General features: G+C 32.9%; 1 protein-coding gene across 1 annotated transcript in view; it reads left to right on the forward strand.

Annotated features, from left to right (window-relative positions):
* Positions 1-23,398, forward strand: part of LOC145271304 (uncharacterized) — a 285,483-nt gene that overhangs the window by 47,493 nt on the left and 214,592 nt on the right. The gene's annotated exons all lie outside the window — the stretch shown is intronic.

A 23,398-nucleotide genomic window follows, 5' to 3' on the forward strand; every position in this document is an offset into this window, starting at 1 on the left:
GTTAAACAGAGCTGAGAGGGAAAAGATTACCAAATACCAGGGTCTTATGTATGACATGAAAAGAAACTGGAACCTTAAGAAGATCTCTATCATTCCAGTAATTATAGGAGCAACCGGACTTATGAAAAAGAATTTTACAAACTATCTTACAAATATACCAGGTAAACCAAGTGCAAAGGAGATTAAAACAATTGCACTTAAAGGGACGGTTAGAATCTTAAAAAGATCTCTCGGTTGGAGTGTCTAAAATAGCAGGTGTATGTTTGGCATCTGGTAGGATGCCCCATCCCTGGCTTAAACAAAATGATAAGAAAAATGAAAAAATAGTGAGATATCCTAATCATCATTGCTAAACGCATACATAAATACACTGAACAAGAGAGATGAAGATAGAGCGGTAATGAATAGAGGATTCCGTTTATCTCGTGTTCACTATTCTGCTCTAATCGAAATACGATTAGTGTTTGAATAGAATATGCCGGTATTAAGGATTAATGTTTAATATTATACTTAAACATGATTTCAATCTTTTAGAATAATTAAATGATGTTCAAAATCTGATAGAGGGTAAAAATAAACACATAAAAAAAAACGATTCCTAATTTGTTATAATGTATAATTTATCATAAAAGCATTTATTTTATTTGCATGTAAAAAAAGGGTTGGAAAAAATCTGATTTGAATGAGACTAATATTCAGTGCATAATAATTATGAAACGGAATAAAATAATTTAATAATTAATAATTTAACGATCTATAATAACTTTATAATAAGCCTATTAAAATGAAAATTAACGTTTAAAATCATTTCTTTTTGTATTTTACTTTCAATTTTATTTTAACAAATTTAAAATTGACAAATAATGATTGAATTAATAAAATGGAATACAAATAAAAAGTTGGAAATAAATCTAAAAATAAATCTAAACAAAATCTGGAATAAGATACTTAAAAAACATTAAAATATTTTTTCATTGAAAATAAATTTGTATTTACAAGCGATAGGAATAAGATAGATACTTAAAAAACATTAACATATTTTTTCATTGAAAATAAATTTATATTTACAAGCGATAGGAATAAGATAGGTACTTAAAAAACATTAAAATATTTTTTCATTGAAAATAAATTTGTATTTACAAGCGATAGGAATTTGTAGATGATTCTATAGTGTTACTTTTCTAAAGATTTTAAGTTTCTTTGGCTTTTGTCTCCTATATTTTTAATTTTGGTTCTTTTACGGATCACTAGACAAGACAGAAATAACAGGAATCGCGCATCAACCCCGTCATTGCATAGGCGAACTAGGACTACACGTGCAGACTATATTTTTATTTGGTTCTTTTAATCTCCTGTAGCTTTTTGTAAAACCCTTGAATCAGAAATTAATCTAACGATAGTCAGAGGTTTTTAAATCGCATTAAAAAAATAACATGAATGCGTTCTTCTGAAAATTAATTTTTATAACAATTTATTTAATTTTAATATCATAATTTAACCCTAAAAATAATATTTAATTTATTTGCATTAAATTCTACTAATGCTATGAAACATTAGTTTTTAATTCCTAAAACTAAGCATTATTTAGATTGTAACAAAATCCTAAAATTAAATTTATCGTAAATTATTTGTACGGTATTACTAATCGAATATTTAATATAATTACATAATTCCTAACCAAAACAACGGTAAAGGTTAATGCTCATTAAAAAAATGACATTAATGTATTCCAGGGTTGAATTTAGACCCTCTATAATTCCCAGTCTTTATAAATGACATTTCCTATGCAATTTTATCAGAAAGAATATATTGTCGATACGCTCTATTTTCTACATATAAGTAAAACAACCGTGTAGATATCCAAGTCAATTGCTGGTAAATAGTCAACCATTTCCCAGTCATATAAAGTCTGAAAACATACAACCATTTTAGATTAACATAGTTCTTGTTTTTAGATGTAGAACAGGAGAACCACTCGAATTAATTTGAAAATATTGTTTTTACCGCTGTTCCCCACAATGACTCGCAAGAACGTAATCATTTTATGATAAATGCTTACGTCGAACTGATATCACGTTCTAAAATAATTGCTTTTAATTTGTCTCCAAGGCTTTCCTCGTGCTCACCGGTAATCACTTAAAAAGTAGAATCTCATTTGTCGTTTGACATGAAAATCATAAACAATAAATTTAGCTTGTAAATTTAGATATTATTATCTTTTCGATTTGACCCACATTTTTAATGTCTTTTCATTAACTATGTATCTTATCCCACATTTCGTTTTATCCATGTTGCTATTCCCATGTAATTATTTTACCATTTTTCATTTTGCTATATTTTAGTAAAGTACACGTTTGTAATTAAGACTAATAAAATATATTTGACCATTTTTCATTTTATTTTAGTAAAGTACTCGTTTGTAATTAAGACTAATAAAATATATTTGACCATTTTTCATTTTATTTTAGTAAAGTACACGTTTGTAATTAAGACTAATAAAATATATTTGACCTTTTTTCATTTTATTTTAGTAAAGTACACGTTTGTAATTAAGACTAATAAAATATATTTGACCATTTTTCATTTTATTTTAGTAAAGTACTTGTTTGTAATTAAGACTAATAAAATATATTTGACCATTTTTCATTTTATTTTAGTAAAGTACTTGTTTGTAATTAAGACTAATAAAATATATTTGACCATTTTTCATTTTATTTTAGTAAAGTACTTGTTTGTAATTAAGACTAATAAAATATATTTGACCATTTTTCATTTTATTTTAGTAAAGTACTTGTTTGTAATTAAGACTAATAAAATATATTTGACCATTTTTCATTTTGTTATATTTTAGTAAAGCACTCGTTTGTAATTAAGACCAATAATATATATTTGACCATTTTTCATTTTATTTTAGTAAAGTACACGTTTGTAATTAAGACTAATAAAATATATTTGACCATTTTTCATTTTATTTTAGTAAAGTACTCGTTTGTAACTAAGACTAATAACATATATTTGACCGTTTGTAGATAAGACCAATAAAATATATTTGCTGAACACAGCATGAAATGAACAACAATCTTCTTTTCAACAGTAACAACGTAAAAAAGGTATTTATTGGTAGAAGTTGAAGGTGAAACTGAGATAAACGAAGAAGGAATAGAAAGTTATTTCGCGGTCGGTGTCGGTTACTTAGGATGTTTCCAGTGTCGTTCCTAGTTACCTGTTGTCTCCAGTGGAGACCGATAATGCTCGATCGAGATGTTCGGTGGACGGGGGATGAGAGAGGAGAGGTGTTGCTAGGCTGAAGATCGGTCCTGACTCACTTACGTTCCCTGAAGATTTCAGAGAGCAGATGAACCAATGCTCCTTGTTAGCTGATAAGTTAACCTCGGGCCGAAGAATTCAGAGGGGGGGCATTGAGTCCATAGAGAAAGGAGCTCCGTGTAACTGCTACAATATATTTATCAACTTAAGCCATTATTAAGTAAATTCGGTAAAAACATTTGTAAGTAAAAAATGTACATCTCAAAGGTATTATTTTAATCGTTAATTTCTGCATTTAATGTTTTTTTCAAGTCATCACAGATAAATAAATTATATAAACTTATAAAATTATCATATAAGTATTATTAGCTTTATCAGGATCTGGAAAAGATGTATCCGAGTTGCTGGGACGCAGTCATGATGGCTGACTATGTTAGAATGTAAAGAGAGACCTCCCTGTCGCATAGCATTTCAGAATTTCGGAGGAACGGATGTTCAAGCGCCAAAGTTTAAAAAATGGTTAGACAACATGCGATTACAGTGTACCCACCTTTGTCAATGCCCACCATTCAGTTTAAAGTAATCGATTTTTGTATTAGATAATCAATATATGTTGTTGGCAAAACATTTTTATCAATGAGCATTAATTCATCTGCTCTCTGAAATCTTCAGGGAACGTCAGTGAGTCAGGACCCGATCTTCAGCCAAGCAACACCTCTCCTCTCTCATCCCCCCGTCCACCAAACATATTTACGTTTTATATGTGTTTGTTACAAGAAAAGCCTGTCCCTTATTCCTGTAAATAAGAAAAACATTAGTTAAGTGGAAAATGAAATTAGGATAAGCCGAGATTCGAACCTTTTAAGCAAGGTTCAGAAATAGATTAAGAACTGAAGTGTTAGAATTTCGCTATTGTTAATTGTTTCATATAAAATAGTTTAGATATTGTTTGTATTGTAAAAAGAATTGTTCATTCTTTTTTAGCTGACCTTTTAAATCCAGTTTTCATTAAAAAAAAATGAACATTTAATTAAGGACGAATTAGAATTACTTGTTTTGAACATGTCGAGCATGCGCCGACTATTCTAATATACACTCGACGAGATTCACTTAATCATGTCATTCACAGCAAGCGAAACAGGTGACGTGTCCACAGCACAAGCAAATCGAAATAATATTGGATAAATGTAAGTATAATATCATTTTCACATTTTGTTTTTACTAACTTCCCAACATTATCACATTTTATTCTCTAATCGTGAAATTTGACAGTTTAGAAAAAAAAAGTAAGTATAATATTATTTGAATTATTTTCACATTTTATTCTCTAATAGTGAAATTTGACAGTTTATAAAAAAATGTCAAATCGGCAACAAACAAAACTCTTGCGGTAATCTTTTAACGCGAATGAAATCGAATTTTTCCATTCAATTCTAATAATCGTATTTGTTAATTGTTTAATTACCTGTTAATTGTATAGGATTTCTATCGTTTTAAAAATGAAACTTTATCTGTGAAAGTAGAGAATACTTAAGGTCCTTTTCGCTTTGCACGCTTCAGTTTTTTTATACTATTATTCTTGAGACCTCATTTTGAACACAGGATCCTATTTTTCTCGTGTTCACTATCCAGTTCTAATCGAAATAGGATAAATGTTTGAAGAGAAGCTGACGGTAATTAGGATTAATGTTTGATATCATACTTAAACATGATTTCAATATTTTAGATTAGTTAAATAAGGTTCAAAATTTGCTAGAGGGTAAAAATAAACATACGAACAAAAGATTCCTAACTTTCATAATGTGCAATTTATCATCAACCTATTTATTTCATCTAAAAATAAATAATTAAAAAATTTAATTCAACCATTTGCAATGACTTTATAGCAACACCATTAAAAATGTAAATTAACGTCTACAGTGATTTCCTTTGAATTTACCTTCAATTTGTTGCGATGAATTTTAAATTGACACAATGAATTGATAAAATGGAATCTCGACAAATGCAAAGATAGGAATAAATCTAAAAATGACTTTTAGTAAATCTGGAATAAGATAGATACTTATAAAAAAAACATTAAAATATTTTTTTTAATTGAAAAGAAACTTTTATTGACAAGCGAGAGAAACTTGTAAATTATGATTTGCCTTCTTGCACAAAAAGTGAAATTCTACTTTTTATTTTATTTTTGCAATTCAGTTTTAATAGGATGAAAGACTTGGAGACCAACTACAATTTTCAAGCGGAAGGTCAATTTGGCATAAAAATTTAACCTAAGATAATCTAACATTTCCAACCATTTAATCAAATAGCGGCTTAAGAATATAAATCAAATTTTGTTTCTACTAATGAAGATAATTTGTGCTTCTGGGAAGCGCGGCAAAATATCCTCTTTAATGAATGTCTGACTGGTGGTATTTCTGAAGAAATCAAACAAAATAATTGTTCCATATAAAATCGTTACATTTCGTTCAAAATTTATCTGGTCGGAATGTGGTTGACCATCTTCCAAATAAGTTATGTATTATGCTTGTCTCTAACTTATTCACCCAAAAATTAATAAGTCGGTTGATATAAAATAACATAATTATTTCTCTAGTTTTATGATTTGTTCAGTAATTGAACCACTGACAAATGATGTACTACATCGCTATATTTGATTTTCCATTTATATATGCATACCCCTGTGTGTGTGTGTATATTATTATTTCGATAAATTGCTACTTACATTCCACCTTAACTTTAATACGACAGTTAGGTTTCCGGTATGCTGAAAACAACCATCGCATTTAGATTTCCGAATATTATGCAATGTAATTCATTATGGTGTAAGTGGTAGCCATTGTTATACGCACAAGCCGTCAAAAATATGCTCGTGCTTGCGCGAACAAACATGAGCACTACTTCAAACATAAGTAATAACATTGATTGATATGCAAAAAATATCGTTTACGGCAATTTAAAATGCGATATTCATTTTCAGCATACTCGAAAACTTATAAAATTCGTCATTTGGAAAATGGTTAATGTGGCCATTTTTTTTTTTTTGCTATGACATAACTTTAAACTATTGATTATAATTGTGGTTGTGCAATTTCCAAACACGCTATTGTCATCAAAAATTACCAATACAAGGAAACACACTAAAACTTCATCTAATTCATTTTTTTTTTACAAAAAAAGATGTTTAAAATGTTTGTCTCTATGTTCTTGCTTAATGAGATTTTTCTGTAAAAATTTAAATTTTTTAGTTGAATTTGAATTCGGCCTTTAATTTCTTCATCTTTTAACATTAATCTTTTTATAACTAACTCTGTGATATGTAATAATTAAATTGTATTAAATCAATTGAAATAAGTATCTTAGCTCGGATCAAATCTAATTATTAAAAAAAAAATAATATAAAATATGGATTTATTGTGGGCTGGTGTTTTACGTAATACCTAGGCTACCTTAGTTGGAAATTGTTTCACAAACTCAACACACATTAATATTATTATAATCCAAATTTTAACCTTATTAATATAATTTCAATAGAAAAAAAGAATTACGAGAATCATTTGAATTATTTTCTCATCTTATTATATTCACGGTGTTTAGGCCGGTTTAATCTTCGACTTTATTCAAGTGAATCTTTAATGTGTGTGGGGGGACCTAATAGGTGAACTCGAAAAAATATACAGATTTCAGGCCTACCTTTTCAGTTAATTAACGAGGGTAGATTTTCCTTATTCCATCAGCCATAACCGGGGTGAAGTGCTAATTTTGTGTTATTTTAGTTAATATCGCGTATACGAGAAATGTTCTAAATGTAATGGCTCCTATTTTTTTATCCGCCCAAATAGATCGGAGGGGGATTGCAAATTGTCTTATGATGAGTGAACTCGTCAATTAATGACATGAAAGTATTATCTTTGTTGCAGATATTGACGGTGTTCAACTCAAAGAAAGCAACCCCTCAGATAGAAGTGCGCCGGAAGCAAAGATGTGTTATTAAACTCCTGGCAAAATGTATTTCGAATGGTGGTGACCGTAGAAAAAAAATGGAACCGGAAAGTTTGCTTGTTTAATGCTACCACCATTGTCTTCGTAAGTCTTCAATTGTTTTTTTTTTTTTAGTTAGTAGAGGATTTACTGTGAATGTCAACCACATCCTTAAGTAAAATAATAGAGCAAGTAAATTTTTCATTATTTCTCAGGAATTAGATTTCATAACCATTTTTGCAAACTGCGTCGTTGTTTTTTTTTCGTTTGAGTAGTAAAGAAATAAAATTTGGAAATGATTGACGGGGAAAAAGGCAACAGACTTTAAACAGTTTCTGAACGTTAAATATATACAGGTCGGTCTATTGTCTTTTTGCATTCACTCAACTCTTAGCTTCTTACCACTTACTCTGTTCTCAATAAATCGCTTTTCTTCCCCGATAATTGAAAGAAACGGGTTTAGCCCCCACCCCCGCCTAATTTTTAATATTTACAAAATTTAAACCAAAAATAGAAGCTTATTTGCTTTTTTTAGGGGGGGGGGGTAATATCTTGCAACCATTTACTATTGTTATTTTATTTAATTTAAAAAAATTTTTTTTTTACATGGAACATTCCCGTGAAAGAAAAAAATGATATTGCTGTGAAAGCACAAGTCAAATACAACTAAATTTACTATAATTAAGTTCATAATTAAAAACTCACATTAGGATTGAATTGTTTTTATGTTTAAGTATGTCGATTTTTATTTTGCAAAAAATGTTTTCGGTTTTAATTTTTAAACTAAATGTAATAGTTAAATGTTTTCTTGAAAAAATAAATAAATTACAACCTGAATAAATTTTATGAAAACGTTGTATATTGTATTGTTTTAATCAGTTTTAAAACACACGGAAAATGAAGCCTAGTTAGGTTAGAATTTATTTTCTTTAAAAGTGAATACTTATCTTAAATATAGTAATGTTTTGACTTTAAGAAAACTCTTTTATTTGGGTGCCATCATGACTAAGGGTTTGTAGTAATCGGGGGCCGACTGAGCCATCGGTCCAAGAACCCAGCAGCACTGCAAGGGTATCCGCCTGACTCGGTGTCCCCTGGTGTGTTTCTCATGCGCACTGCCGGACACAAGTACGGGCAGATCCGTGACCGTGTAAAAATGAAAATCTGGAGAAGAAAAAATATCGTCGTTAGCAATCCAACTAAATTTGAAAGAAAAGAAAACGAAGAAACCTTACGAATGAACACAGTTAAAAAAATAATAAAATAAAAAAGGTTGTTTTTTGAAATTGGTAAGTTCAAACCTGGTCTCCAGCTAGACTGCAAGACATAGCTTTATCGGATCCTTTTATTTGCCGCACCTGCACTAGCAGTGTCAGATGTCGCCATTAAAAAGGAGTGATAAAAATCTGAATAATTAGACTCGCTATCTTTCGAAGTTTATAACTACTTGAAAAATTTAATTTAAACCCTAATTTTTTTTCAATAAAAGCGCAAAGACCACATTTTAAAATAATAAAAGGTTTAATAGAAAAATATGCAATATTTTTAATCAGTTTTCTTTAAAGATTCCAAGAAATTCAACAAATTTTAATTTACTCCAAATATAATTGATATAAATTCCAAAACAATCGCTTACCTATAAAAACAATACTAATCGATGGGCGTTTCCATTCTTCGTTTATAAGAATTTGTCCATATTTATATTTCATATTCCATGTACTTTTTAAATATTTTTAAGCAAGTATTCGAAAAGACAGCGATTTTAAAATCTAATAACAGGTGCTCATATGGCGAAGTTGCCTCGTTTTCTTCCAGTTGACAAATACGGAGGCGAAAAGCGCCATAATCATTTCAAAAGCATAAAACCACATTAGATCAAATATATTCCCAGACAGTAACTATATAAAGAAACAAACATTTGAAGTGCTGATATGTGTCTTATCTCCCCTTTGAATTTCTGATATGTGGCTACTGTCAACAATCAAATTAGTCAAGTATAGGTCACCGTATTTGAAAAATGATCACATTTCACTCCTCAAAGTATGCTAAAATACAAAACAAAAAAAAAACGCTTACAAATTTTCCACTTTTTTTAATTATCTTAAAGAATTACATGAGTTTTAATTGAAAATATTTTATTTCGTATTTCTGTAATGATTTTTTTTTCAAAAATCTAAAAAAAAACATTGAATAAAATAGAAAAAAATAATATCGGTGACCAATTTTTGCGGACAATATTTTCAAAGTGAGGTTAAACTTAAAAAAAAATCAACGTGTTTTTTTTTTTTTTCAAATTTTCAACTTTTGACGTTTACAGGTAAATTTGCACAAAGCTATTCATTAGTTTTTGTTTTAAATTAGATTATTTATTGATTTTTATCTCCAATTTGTGATATATAAACCTTAAGTGAGAAAATTATCTCAAAATGGGTGGGTGGGAACTTAAAAAACATTTGTCTAGAATATTATATTTTATTTATTTGAAAGAGCATAAAATTTCACATAAAACCTGAAAAACATTTTGATAGATTTTTAAATTGAAAATTTTCAAAAAAAATATAACTCGTAAAATTCAATTCATTTCATTACGTAGAAAAAAGTGGCTGCATGAGCGCGCGCATGCGCTTTGTAAACACTTTTTAAAAAAAAATAAAATGTTTTTTTTTAAAACTTTAATAGTTTCTGGAAGTATATTCCATGATGAAATTAAACAACCCACTTAAAAAAAGAAATTACGAGTTGTGTATATTTTAATCGCAGTTTTATGTTAAGCAAATGTCAAATCCCCCCCCCCAAATTCTGACATACTTGTATTTCTTGCATGGCCGAAAACGACAAATAATTATTTTTTTATATTCTAAAAATATTCTGGTGACCATAAAATCTGGCGCCTTTAGTCTGCGGTACCGCCGGTCAAGTCTTTGCGGACTCCCTTTCCCATATCCGTTATTCCCAAAAGACACTAAAACTTTCATATGATATTTAGAATTTTCAAAGAAAGGACGCCTTATAAATTCCTGTTGCCATTTTACTAAGTTAAAATGTTTACTGATCTTGTTTCCATTTGTAATGATATTTGCAACAAATATCAAATAAATTTAAATTCGCATTATGTAATTTCGTAAGTCAGTATTTGAATGTCAATAAGAGGATTAAATGCGGATTCATGCAAAATATAAACATTTGTTTAAATCAATATTGTTTTTATGTTGACGAAGGGGTGATTACTGGCAGTCAATTTATGCCAGTGATTTATGCCATAAACATTCTTCTATATCATTGATATAATTTCAGTTAAGATATTAGGTACGTGTAAAATGAATCCTGATGCTTAAAACGAATACACATTTTGATCCTTCCATTTACTTAAAATTATCAAGTGTTTATTTTTTTTCTATTTAAAATAAAGCTAACGGATAGCTTGCAGAGTTAGAATGAAATAAAAGGTCTCTTCTATTCTATGATCATTAATATTTTTTCATTAAAATTGATTCAATCCTGAGTATTGATGAATTTTAAGTGACGTGAAGATTCTGCGACACAAATCATAAATTGGTATTGCTAGAACAATATCGATCTCGTAAAAATCCGTCGCTTCTGTCGAAGGTTTTAGGAAGACATACAAACATAAATACATAAAAACATGCAGGTTTATATTAGAGATTCTTGTTAAATATATGAGGAACGTAGCTGATGGTCATCATCTGCTTTTAAATGAATATATTGTTTCTTTAATTTTACAATTTTAATATATTCTTCATGTATTGCATCCCTTATTTTTCTGCAAATTTTACTTGTCTGTGTTTATACACTCTCCCACTTTCAGGGTGATAGATTAGGTATGCTGGGCTGTTTCTGTCCTATCCGATAAATATCCCTCCCTGACATTTTGGGTCCAGTTTCCCTCTTGTGTTGGAGTAGGTGTAGCACACCGAACCGAAGATGTGCATTTTCGAGAGGTCGGGTTTCCTCACGGTTATTTCATAATATGGAGTTTGTTTCAAGCGGTTGTTGAAACACCTGTTTCGTATAACTGCGGATGTCATGACGGCATAGGTCCACAGGGTTTTGGGTAATCCACTCTCTATGATCATGCATCTCGTCATTTCGAACAGTGTCCGTGTCCGCCAATTTTTCTCGGCTGTTCAATTCTGGTGAGGTGAGCACGGTGCTGAGGTCTCATGTTTAATTTTGTTTTTGCGGACTAATTTCTGGAAATCATTCGACTTAAATTCTGAGCCGTTTTCTGTCCTCAGTATTTTTATTTCGCCGTAAGGTGAGATATCCGCAACGAATTTTTCGGCGGCGAGTGTGGTGTCGCTTTTATTTTTAATAAAATACACAAATACAGCACCGGTGAAATCATCGGTGAACGAGACAGCGTATCGATTTCCGTTTAAGTCTGCCGGGTTTATAGGGCTAGCTAAGTCCGAGTGAACTAGATGTAGTATGCTGGTTGCTCGTTCGTCCGGGTGTTTGTTTCTGCTTTGAGGGAATTTTCCTTGAATGCAAATATTGCAATTTCTATTGTTTGCGTTTTTTGGTTTTATTTTCATCCCACGAACTACAGCGGGTAGTTTCGTTACGTCGTCATAGTTACAGTGGCCGAGTTTTTTAAGCCACGTGTCGACGTCATAGCATTGATGGCAGCTGTCTTCGGTGCTTTCATTCTGGGTAGTCGTTAATTAGTACAGTTTTTTATATATATATATATTTTGAACCTTCTGCCGTTTTTATGTACGAGTTAATTTTTATTTTCTTTAAAAATGACTGTTGCTCCGTTTTTAGTGGCAGTTTTTACGGAGAAAATGTCTTGTGGGAAGGAAGGTATCAATAACGCCATCGTTATAGTAACTGTGACGCAGTTTCCATTTTCGTCTACTAAGTGTATTTATGCGTCTCCTCTTCTAAACGCAACGCCGCTGGTTTTTGTTCCGTCCGCTAACTCCGTGTAGTGTTTTTCTGGCTGGAATGTTTGGTCGAAATTTTTAATTTCTTCTCATCTCTAATGATGTGAGAAGTGGCACCAACGTCAACAAACAAACCCGTGGGTGACGTCGTCTCCCGCACGTGGTAGTCCTCTATTTTGAATATGAACGTATATTCTTCTTTAATGTCCGCTGCCTTTTTCATAGTGTCCCTACGTTTGTAGTGGCAAGACTCTCTTTTATGAGTGGTGGCTTTGCAGTAGTTGCACCACATTTTTCGTTTGTTGTTGGCACAGTCTGTAGATATATGCCCTTTTCCGCCGCACATGTAGCATGTAGTGTCTCGCTCGTCGCGGTCGTTGTTACTTACAGCAGTTCTCGAAAAGGAGGAAGTTAATTTCATCACGTCGTCGCTGCTAGACTCGTTTTTATGCTTCAGAGTCTCTTCAAAGCTGTGAAGGTCGGTTTTAAATACCGAGAACGTTAGTTCTTTGTTGCTGTGATTCACATGTATAGAAAATGGGTCGAACTGGCTAGGTAATCCCTTTAATATCATCGCGATGATTAAACCATCGTCCACTGTCTGTCCGCATTTCTGAGGGCTGTTAGAACGGTTTCTGTTATTATAACGTAGCCCGTGACACTTTCATCGCTATTCTTTTTGAGAGACGTTAGTTGGGTGTATAGAGAAATGACTCTAGGCTTCCCTTTTCCTGCGTAATTTTCGCGTAATATTTTTAGAACTTTTCTTCCATTGTCTGCAGCTTCTCTTATTATCAGGGATAAACTTTTATCGTCTAGAAACTGAACCAGTTCGGCATACGCTTCCTCATTTCTTTCATCGTCGTGTTCATTTGTAGAGTTTACGCCTAAGATGGCGTCTTTTAGACCGAGCGTACGTAAATGGCCTAAGAATTTTACTTCCCAAATTTCCTATTTGGCTTCACCACCGTCGAAAGATAATCTGTTCCATCTTTTTCCATTACAACTTCTGGGCCCATAACCTGTTGAGTAGTGCATTTTAGTGGAATAGAGAGAAAAATGAACAGGAATTCAAAGGAGGAAAATAGACACACGTGCTGACTGATGAGAAGAACTCTTTATTAAGGGGAAAGAACAAAAAAGGGATTATGGGATATGTACAGGGAAAGGGAGGTAATAGAGATACAAGAGAATTCGGACTTTCAACATATATATATATGAGAGAGAGTAAAAATAAAAATACAAGCGATGGATTTCGTAGGAAAATGTAGAAAAACGATTACAGACCACATGCGAGTGAAATAAGAAAAAATTCCTTACCGTTTCTCCTCATAATTTAAACAAAATAATATTTTTTAAAAAAGTAAATGCGCATGTACGTGTATATATGAATAACGTTTTAATGTGCATATATATGCATAGAATAATCCAACCTTTCCACACGCACATTTATAGATTCTACCCAGAATGGGAAGGACTTAAGGATTTTTACCTTTTTTCACTCGCGTGTGGTCTGTAATCGTTTTCTTCTACATTTTTCCTACGAAATCCTGATGATGTACCCCGCAATAGGAACGAAACGTTGATAACTATTTTATTAATTCTCAGTTTTCCTTTTCAAATATATATATATATATATATATATATATATATATATATATATATAGTGTTTGTGTGTGTCTGTATGTATATATATATATGTATAGTGTGTGTATATATTGGTATTGTGTGTGCATATGTATATAGTGTTTATATATCTATATAGCGTTTGTGTATATATGTGTGAATATATATAGTGTTTGTGTATATATACATACTATTTTTGTGTATATACACAGCCTTTGTGTGTGTGTATATATATATATATACATACATTGTGTATATATAATGTGTATATATAAACATTGTGTGTATGTATAAATATGTGGGTGTGTATAGTATGTATATGCAGTATGAATGTGTATATGTGTTTACACACATATATACGCTTCCACGTTTTTATAAAACACGCAAAAATCTATAAGCTAACAACGCGGTTTCTTTATATTTTTTTAATTAATCTTCAATGATTTTGTTGCATTGTTAAAATATTCTAATCTCATCAAATTGAACACAGATTTCTTTTCGTTTTTTTTGTCACATTAATAAAATCACGACATAAAAAGTGTAAAAGTAAATCTTTTCGATGGTCTATATTTATTCTTCTTTTAAAAATTTCATAAATGCACTAAAAAATATTCAAATAACATTTTTAAACACTAGCCGGTGTACCCGGCGTTGTCCGGGGGTTTCGAGGTGTTTGCGGATATGGGTAAATCCAAACAAAAGAATAATAAAAAAATTGTTGCCCGGGTGTTTGTTTCCAGTGGGTGGGGGGAGTTAAAAAGTTTTGGTAGCTAAGTAGGAAGGATCGAATGCGAAGCCTTGAGGCGATCGCATTTTAAACTGGGAAACAAAATGACTCAGTTTGTTTTTAATCCCCCCCCCATGCTACCGACAAAGAAATAATTTCAACGTTTCAAATGCTGAAAGAAATGTATGAGTTTACTACTTTATGAAATGATTTCGCTAATTTATGAGTTAGGGAGTAAAGTTTAAGGAAATGCAAATAGCAGACGTTATTTAGGAAACGAAATAAACCGGAAATGATTTTTTTTTAATTTTGCGAAAAGAAAGTTGTTATAGTAGCCAATTTTTATGGGGGGAAAAATGACATTATGGGATGTTTTCACTGACCTCCTCCTGGCAAAGAAATGAAACTCTATTTAGTTGACCCCCCCCCCGGCCAACAACAACATTGAATTAAATGTTAGTTCGTTGCGGGTATTTTTAGTAAACGCAATTTTTCTGTGTAAACTGAAGTCGTACGGCAGAACACGAATTTCTGTAGGAGTGTTTGAATAGTATGCTATGCAGTTTGTTGAAGTAATATAAATGGTAATTAAGCAACGTAAAAGTAAGCGTGGGATAAGAATTAATGTTTGTGGGAATGTCGGTATCGGTTAATTCCCTGGTGCGTTTCACCCAATAGGAAGGATAGAACGGGAAGGCACGGTAAAATTCCATTCCAGTTTTTTTTAAGCAACTACGAAGTAAAGAAAAACCCAAACCGGCGTTCCTTTGTAACTGTCCCTTGTGAACTATCCCGGAAATGGTGTAAGTAGCGGCGGGAGAAGTAAGAATTAATTAGAGAGAAAAGATTCTACCACTGCCATTGATATTAACCGATTTTTGCATTGAACTCTCAGCAGAAAAATATAGGAATCTACGATTATCAAGGAAGTGGAGAGATAATATGCCTATAACATACCTCAGATATTGTGCTGCAGTTTGTGCATATTACATTTGTATGAAATATCTTGATTTTTTAATCCTATTAAGGTCAAAATCATAGGGGGAAAATGCGTTCATTATATATATATATATATATATATATATATATATATATATATATATTAGGGATAATTTCGGAAAACCTATAAAATTAATTCTTTTTTTTTTTAAATTCATAAATTACTAAAATCAGTTGTTCGTAAGTGAATTAATTTAATGTTTAAAACGATGAGAAAATGTACCCTTGCACTATTTTTAATAAAAAAACACTCATTTTTATTCACAGGTTCATGAAACAAAGGATTTTTGTAAATATTTCCGGAACCTAATTTTGAACATTTTCCTTTACAAATAAACCTTCGGAAGAAACTATTTGAATACTTGTCACACGTCAACAACTACAAGAAAAGGTACAAGTTATAAAGTATATTGTTTAACACATTAAAATATTCAAAACATGCAGACAAACATTGGCGTAAAGTATTTTTCGTGTGAAATGTGTAATTTATCATTTTTAAAGCAATCCGATTTGACAATCCATAAGATAACACATACACACGAACAATTATTTTCCTATGAAACGTGTCGCTCTGCGGTTGCAAGAGAATCTACTTTAACGACACCTATGCGGACACATACGCGTGAAAAACCTTATTTTTGTAATCAGTGTCACACTGAATTTTCAAAGAAATCCACTTTACAAATCCACATGCGGACACACACAGGTGAACACCCTTTTGTTTGTCAAGTGTGTCACTCTGCGTTTCCAAAAGAACAGCTTTTAGCGATGCACACGTTGAAACACACGCGTGAAAAAAAATATTTTTGTGACGAGTGTCACGCTGTGTTTTCACGGAAATCGACTTTACAACACCACGTACGGAGACACACGCCTAAAAAAACTTTTGTTTGTGAAGAGTGTCACTCTACGTTTCCAATGAAATACCAGTTAACGGTACACATGCGGATACACAAAGAAGAGCTACCTTTTGCTCGTCAACTGTGTACTTCAGTATTTTCAGAAAAAACAAATTTAAGACACATGGAGAGTCACGCTGGTGACACCGTGATACAATTAATTTAAAAACTCACATACAGATGGATATTGGACATAGTTTTATGGCATGCTACGGATAATGTAGCAACCCTAGAATAAGTCCAAATACAATATACCTAACTTTTATGTACTACAGTAATTAGACACATGAAAACAATTTCAAAACCAACCTGGATAAAAATGTGAAGGAGATATACAAAATATTTCACACGAGGACGGTTAGAATAACCTGAAATATTTCAGTTGAAATCTCTAAAAAGGCAGTTAAATCTGGCACCAGAAGAGAAGCCTCATCTTCGGCAATATAAAAAAGGTATTTTAAAGAAGTAATTAACCTTAGTGAACAAAGATTTACTTGTTGCGTTTGGCTCTTAGTTATATTTATATAAATCTTCAAGTGCTCGCGTATATAATCATGAATATTTCCATAAATCGATGAGCATTTAAAATGAAACCTGTTTGATATTTATATAAACTATCAAAATTTGAGTTTGTGCAAAAATTCTGAAAAAAACAATGCCTGATAAATATTATTCTGCACAACAACTTAAATGTTATCTCGTTTAACAAATAGTCATATTTTTTTCAATATTTTTTGTAGTTAATAAGATACAGAATATCATTTTATAACGATCACAAATAAATTGCATATTTCAATTTTCAATTATTTATCAAAATAATTTCCTATAATAATTTCCAGTGTTCAAAGTTGAATATATTTTAAAGGAATGTTTTCGTTAAACTTTTATATTTTTGTTATTTGTGTTTCTCTGAGTTTAACTAAAATAATATTCAACCTTATTTAGTGGCTGAGACTTCTCTGAAAAATTCTAAAGGTATTTTAGAATTGAACTAAAAGCGTTCTTGTCACTCTTGCGAAGTAATTATTATTACCTGCGACTTCTACCCAACATTTTGAAACTGAGACATGTCCAAAATATCGGTAAATGCAAGTAGCCTATGCGTCCAGATTTTAGAAAAGAGCCTACTGCCCCCCCCCCATTGTCGGTATTTACAATAATCTCTTTAAATAACTCGAACTCTACAAACTGTATCAGAACAACGATGATGCACTGAAAAGATATCTTAAAATCCTCAAACACAACAGAACTGCATGTGTAGATCAATCGCAGAAAACGTAACACTGTTCCACTGGCATCATTGTTAATTTTGCAATAACACCAGCCCCCCCCCCCTTCGGAATAAGATTTAACATTGAGAAACGTGATTACTGCTAGTAAAATTTTATTGCAGTTTAAACACAAGAGACGCATGTGTAGATCAATCGCCAAAGAGATAACACTGGCATAATTAATTTTGTAATAACACCAGTATAACCCCATTCGGAATAAGATTGAACGAAATTACTCAGTCGGAAGTGTTTAACTTTGGTCGCCCTGAACAAGAAAAAATGATAAAAATATTTTTAAGATACCGAACTAGATTAGACAAACAAGAAAGCAAACTCGTTTATCTTGTGCGTGTGTGATAAAGCGAAGGATATACTAGACATTTTATATCTTTCACAGGAGAAATTACATACACTCAATAAAGGTTAACATTTTACAGCTATCATAAGTGCAGTGAACGAGAGAGAAAGATTTGACAGCCAATTTCATCAAAAAGCTGAGTCGATCGATTCATTTGTAGCATAACTAAAACATCCTCATAAAAATTGTGACCGCTATAAAAAAAAAACATAAAACAAAATATGACAAAAAATATTACATTAACGACACCTTCCTATACACTCATCTCATTGATACAATTTATTATTTTTTTGTTCAAACTTCATGACGGATACTTTTACTATTATGATACAATGGTTGCGTGTGTCATGACATGACCTGCTCTTCTTTAAAGAGGAGTTACTTGCCCTTCAATAAAACTAGTCTGAGTGCTTTTCAGATGTGTTTCTTGTAAGCTTTATATGCCTTTGTGTTTTCGTTTCTTTTAGTGAATTGTGCAAAACAACAAAAAAGTCAAATTTTGTGGAAACACTCATTTTTTTTCTAACAGTTAGTGATAGTTCTGTAAAACGTAACTTCGAAGACAGGCAAGTTGACTTTATCCTTTTATTATCTAGAAAAGTTGGTGTTTAAGATGATGTTTTGAAAATAAAGCTGATGGGCACGATCTAGCGGCAATGTAGGATAAATATCGGGAACAAATAAAGCTAAGGTTTGTCACAGTAAAAAGTAATAAGGAATCCTGAGAGACAGCCATATATGAACAGAAATATCAAGAACAAACTTCACAATGACACATCAAGCTTATGTAAACCGACAGGACGAGATAAATGACGACTTTCAGAAAATGTGTTTTATTCCGTTAAAAACACGCACAGAAAACATTCGGTCAGTCGTATTCGTCATATTGGATGTAATACGATCAAACCTGGAATGGGTGCATAAATTCAAATTCAGGTGGACACAGGTGCGGAAGGAAATATACTCCTCAAGTACTGAAGAGAGGATAGTCCGAGTATAGAACTCGGACTATCCTCTCTTCAGTACTTGAAGCTTGTTACCCTACACTGTTCCACCCAAAGAACAAAGTGTGCCCCAATCAATTAAACAGTAGTTACTCCAATTACTCTTTCAATCGATCAACTCGAGGAAAGCATATCCAGATCAATTTCATCGCATTGGTAACTTCACAGAAATGCTACCCCAAGGAATAATCCGCAATGTTGATGAACCAAGGAACTGTTAACAGTATTTTGTATGGGAGCAAATGAACCAGCAAAATACGCCAATGTTTAAATCAAAACGACCAGAACAAGGACAGTATGCTACGACAAGACACAAATAATGATGGAAGTCTCTCACAAAATAGCCGCCAGTAAATACGAGTTTGTAGACGTTTTTTTTTTTTGTACAGACATTTAAAAATGTCGTATTCTCTTGAAAATTCTGTATAGTGTTGCTATACATCTTCTGAAATGATCGATTAAGTTTTATAATTTCAGGTTCAAATAAACAGCTACAGCAGGGATTGTATTACACCCTACTAAAGCTTTATCACATTATTAGTGAAGTGAATTTCAAAAATACAATCTAAACATAAGGACACTTTAAGAGAACAGTATGCAATAATATTCTGTTTTTTAGACTTGAAAAAAAAACGTATAGAATGCTTCAACCTAATTTTGACCATTTTGCATGAATAGAACATCAGCTTTCGAGTGGCATAAGAGATTCAAGCAAGGCTAGGAGTCTGTAAGGGATGGGTGGTGTGGGAGGAATAGAGAAAGTCGGAGTTGACTGGTTAAATAAAAAGAATTACAGCTATATGGCTATGCAATAAGTGCACAGTTTGTTAGTGTAGGAATTGTACACACGATTCTATTTGAGGAACTGAAGATGCGGAAATTTTCGGGGAGTTTGTCCCAAACTATTTGATCAGACAGTTCATCACCCCCCCTATTCCCAGGCCTTGCTCCCTGTTACTTTTGCTAAGCTCGGGGAAAACCTTTGATGCTGTCATTATGAGACAATTGAGAGGAAAGAGGCCGTGACGAGGGTCAGTGACACACTCGCACGATGGGGCTTCCATCGGCCTTCCAGAAGTTGTTGGAACGGTCCAACTGCAGGGAATTACTTCAAAGTTGAAAAGGGTTTCAAGTGTGTACTATCATTAAAATTATTCATACGAAAACATTATTAAATGTGTAATATCAATAAAATTGTTAATACGAAAACATTATTAAATGTGTAATATCAATAAAATTGTTAATACGAAAACATTATTAAATGTAATATCAATAAAATTGTTAATACGAAAACATTATTAAATGTGTAATATCAATAAAATTGTCCATGCGAAAACATTATTAAATGTGTAATATCAATAAAATTGTTCATACGAAAACATTATTAAATGTGTAATATCAACAAAATTGTCCATACGAAAACATTATTAAATGTGTTATCAATAAAATTGTCCATACGAAAACATTATTAAATGTGTAATATCAACAAAATTGTCCATAAGAAAACATTATTAAATGTGTAATATCAACAAAATTGTCCATACGAAAACATTATTAAATGTGTAATATCAATAAAATTGTCCATACGAAAACATTATTAAATGTGTAATATTAATAGAATTGTCCATAAATGTGTAATATCAATAAAATTGTTCATACGAAAACATTATTAAATGTGTAATATCGATAAAATTTTTCATACGAAAACATTATTAAATGTGTAATATCCACAAAATTGTCCATACGAAAACATTATTAAATGTGTTATCAATAAAATTGTCCATACGAAAACATTATTAAATGTGTAATATCAACAAAATTGTCCATACGAAAACATTATTAAATGTGTAATATCAACAAAATTGTCCATACGAAAACATTATTAAATGTGTAATATCAATAAAATTGTTCATACGAAAACATTATTAAATGTGTTATCAATAAAATTGTCCATACGAAAACATGGTTACGTTTCCAACCCGTTTCCCTGACCAGCAAGAACAACAAGCATCACTTCTAGATCTGTTTCTGACTACAGTTCCCGAGGATTGTACAACAAATGCTAACAACCCACTCGGGAACGCTGACCATGCAGTGATAATGGTAGAAATCGCCCTAAAATCTAGACCCAAAACTGAAGAGCCAGTGCTCAAAACAACGAGATATTTTAAAAAGGCTGACTGGGAAGCCATCAGAGATCTTATCAGAGATGCCCCATGGGGAAATATTTTTTCTCTTCCTGCCGACCAGTGCGCAAATGAGACCACTGAATGGTTCAAAACAGCAATGGAAGCACATGTTCCCGTGCGGAAATTTTATAGCAAGCCCCACTCTCCCCAATGGTTTACTTCGACTGGCGCAACTGCCATTGCTCAAAGGCAGCATGCATACCGCAGACTTTACCGACATAAGTCCAGTTTAAACAAACAGAAGTACATAGAAGCGAGAAATAACGTTAAGAAAGAAATAGCGACAGCCAAGAGAGAATTTACTGGAACCACTAAAAACGCATCGAAGCACAAAAATTAGGAAATCGTGACTTCTGGAAAATCTACAACAGTGTAGTAAACAATGGTCAATCAACAATTCCCCCACTAACCAACAATCACGAGGTTGTTTGCTCAGCAACCGACAAAGCTAATATGCTTGCCAGCCGGTTTGCCTCGAACTCCACACTGGACCCTATCAACCACCCCCTGCCTGACTTTCCTTTGCGGACAGACGCCACGCTAGACGATCTAAAAATCACCCCTGCTCAGGTACGTGCTATCATAATAAATCTTGACACTTCCAAAGCATGCGGACCTGATCTCATCCCAGCTGTGCTATTAAAAAAGTGCTCAGCCGAAGTAGCTCCAGTTCTCTCCAAACTCTTCAACAAATGCCTTAATGAATCATGCTTTCCGGGCTGTTGGAAAACCGCTTCTGTGGTACCAATATTCAAGAATTCTGGCGAAAGAACTGACCCATCAAATTATCGCCCCATTAGCCTCCTCCCACTTTTCGCCAAAATATTTGAGACCATAATTAACCACGCTCTAGTCCGGCACCTTACAGACGCTAAACTTCTGACTGACCAACAATATGGATTTAGACAAGCCCGTTCCACAGCTGACATCTCACTGTAATATCTGAACGTATATACCATTCACTGGATAAAGCGGGGGAGGGCAGAGCGGTAGCTCTAGATATATCTAAGGCTTTTGACAGGTATGGCACAAGGGTCTCCTCAGGAAAATGAAATCATACGGTATCACTGGTAGAATACTTAGCATAATTGAATCCTTCTTAGACAAGAGAAAAATCCAGGTTGTCCTCGTCGGTCGAACATCTAAACAGTGTGATATAAATGCGGGAGTGCCTCAGGGGTCTATTCTTGGACCTCTATTGTTCCTGATATTTATTAATGACCTCCCCGACAAAACTGCCTCTGAGATGGGTATATATGCTGATGACACTACACTCTATAAAAGGCATGACAGGAAAACAAATGAACACATATCCAAAGAAATGGCAAAAACACTAGAGGATGACCTCCAATCTGTAGTGGAATGGGGACATAAATGGATGGTCACATTCAATGCTGCCAAAACCAAACTGGTTTCCTTCAATAACTACAAGAAGCCTTTTCTGCCACCAATAGCAATGGCCAGTGACTCCCTGTCTGAGAGTACATCTTTCAAACTGCTTGGCCTAACGTTCACAGGAAACATGAGTTGGAACAATTATATTGAAAACATTGCCAGGGCCGCTGCAAAAAAGGTGGGCTCTCTCTACCGTGCTAGAAAACTACTGACACCTGAAAGTATCCTGTATCACTATAAGGCCACCATTCGCCCATGTATGGAGTATTGTTGTCACATCTGGGCTGGTGCGTCTACTACTAGTCTCTCGGTCCTAGACAAGGTTCAAAAAAGAGTCGCCAATCTGATAGGCCCTGAACTGGCATCTAAGCTTCAGCCTCTGTCCCATCGACGAAACGTTGCATCCCTCTGCTTGTTCTACAAGTATTTTAATGGTGAGTGCTCTGACGAACTGCAGACACTTTTGCCCCCACGTCGCAGACACCCTCGACAAACCCGACAAGCAGCTAAATCCCACCCCCACACAGTAGAGATCCCTAGATGCAAAAGATCCTTCTACTCCAGTAGTTTCTTCCCCAGAACCGCTAGACTCTGGAATTCCATTCCAGGATCATGCTTCCCTAACTGTACTGACATGCAGAAGTTCAAGTGCAACGTGAACCGACATCTTGCTGCCCAAATCCCTACATAGTGCCCCCGTAGTTTCTGACCCTGATAGTAGCCCCCTACACCTGAGTGGCAATGTGCCTTGTTTGGGGTGAAAATGTAA

This window comes from Euprymna scolopes, chromosome 46 (assembly GCF_053919585.1).
Source record: "Euprymna scolopes isolate OS-2025 chromosome 46, ASM5391958v1, whole genome shotgun sequence".
NCBI lineage: Eukaryota > Metazoa > Mollusca > Cephalopoda > Sepiida > Sepiolidae > Euprymna > Euprymna scolopes.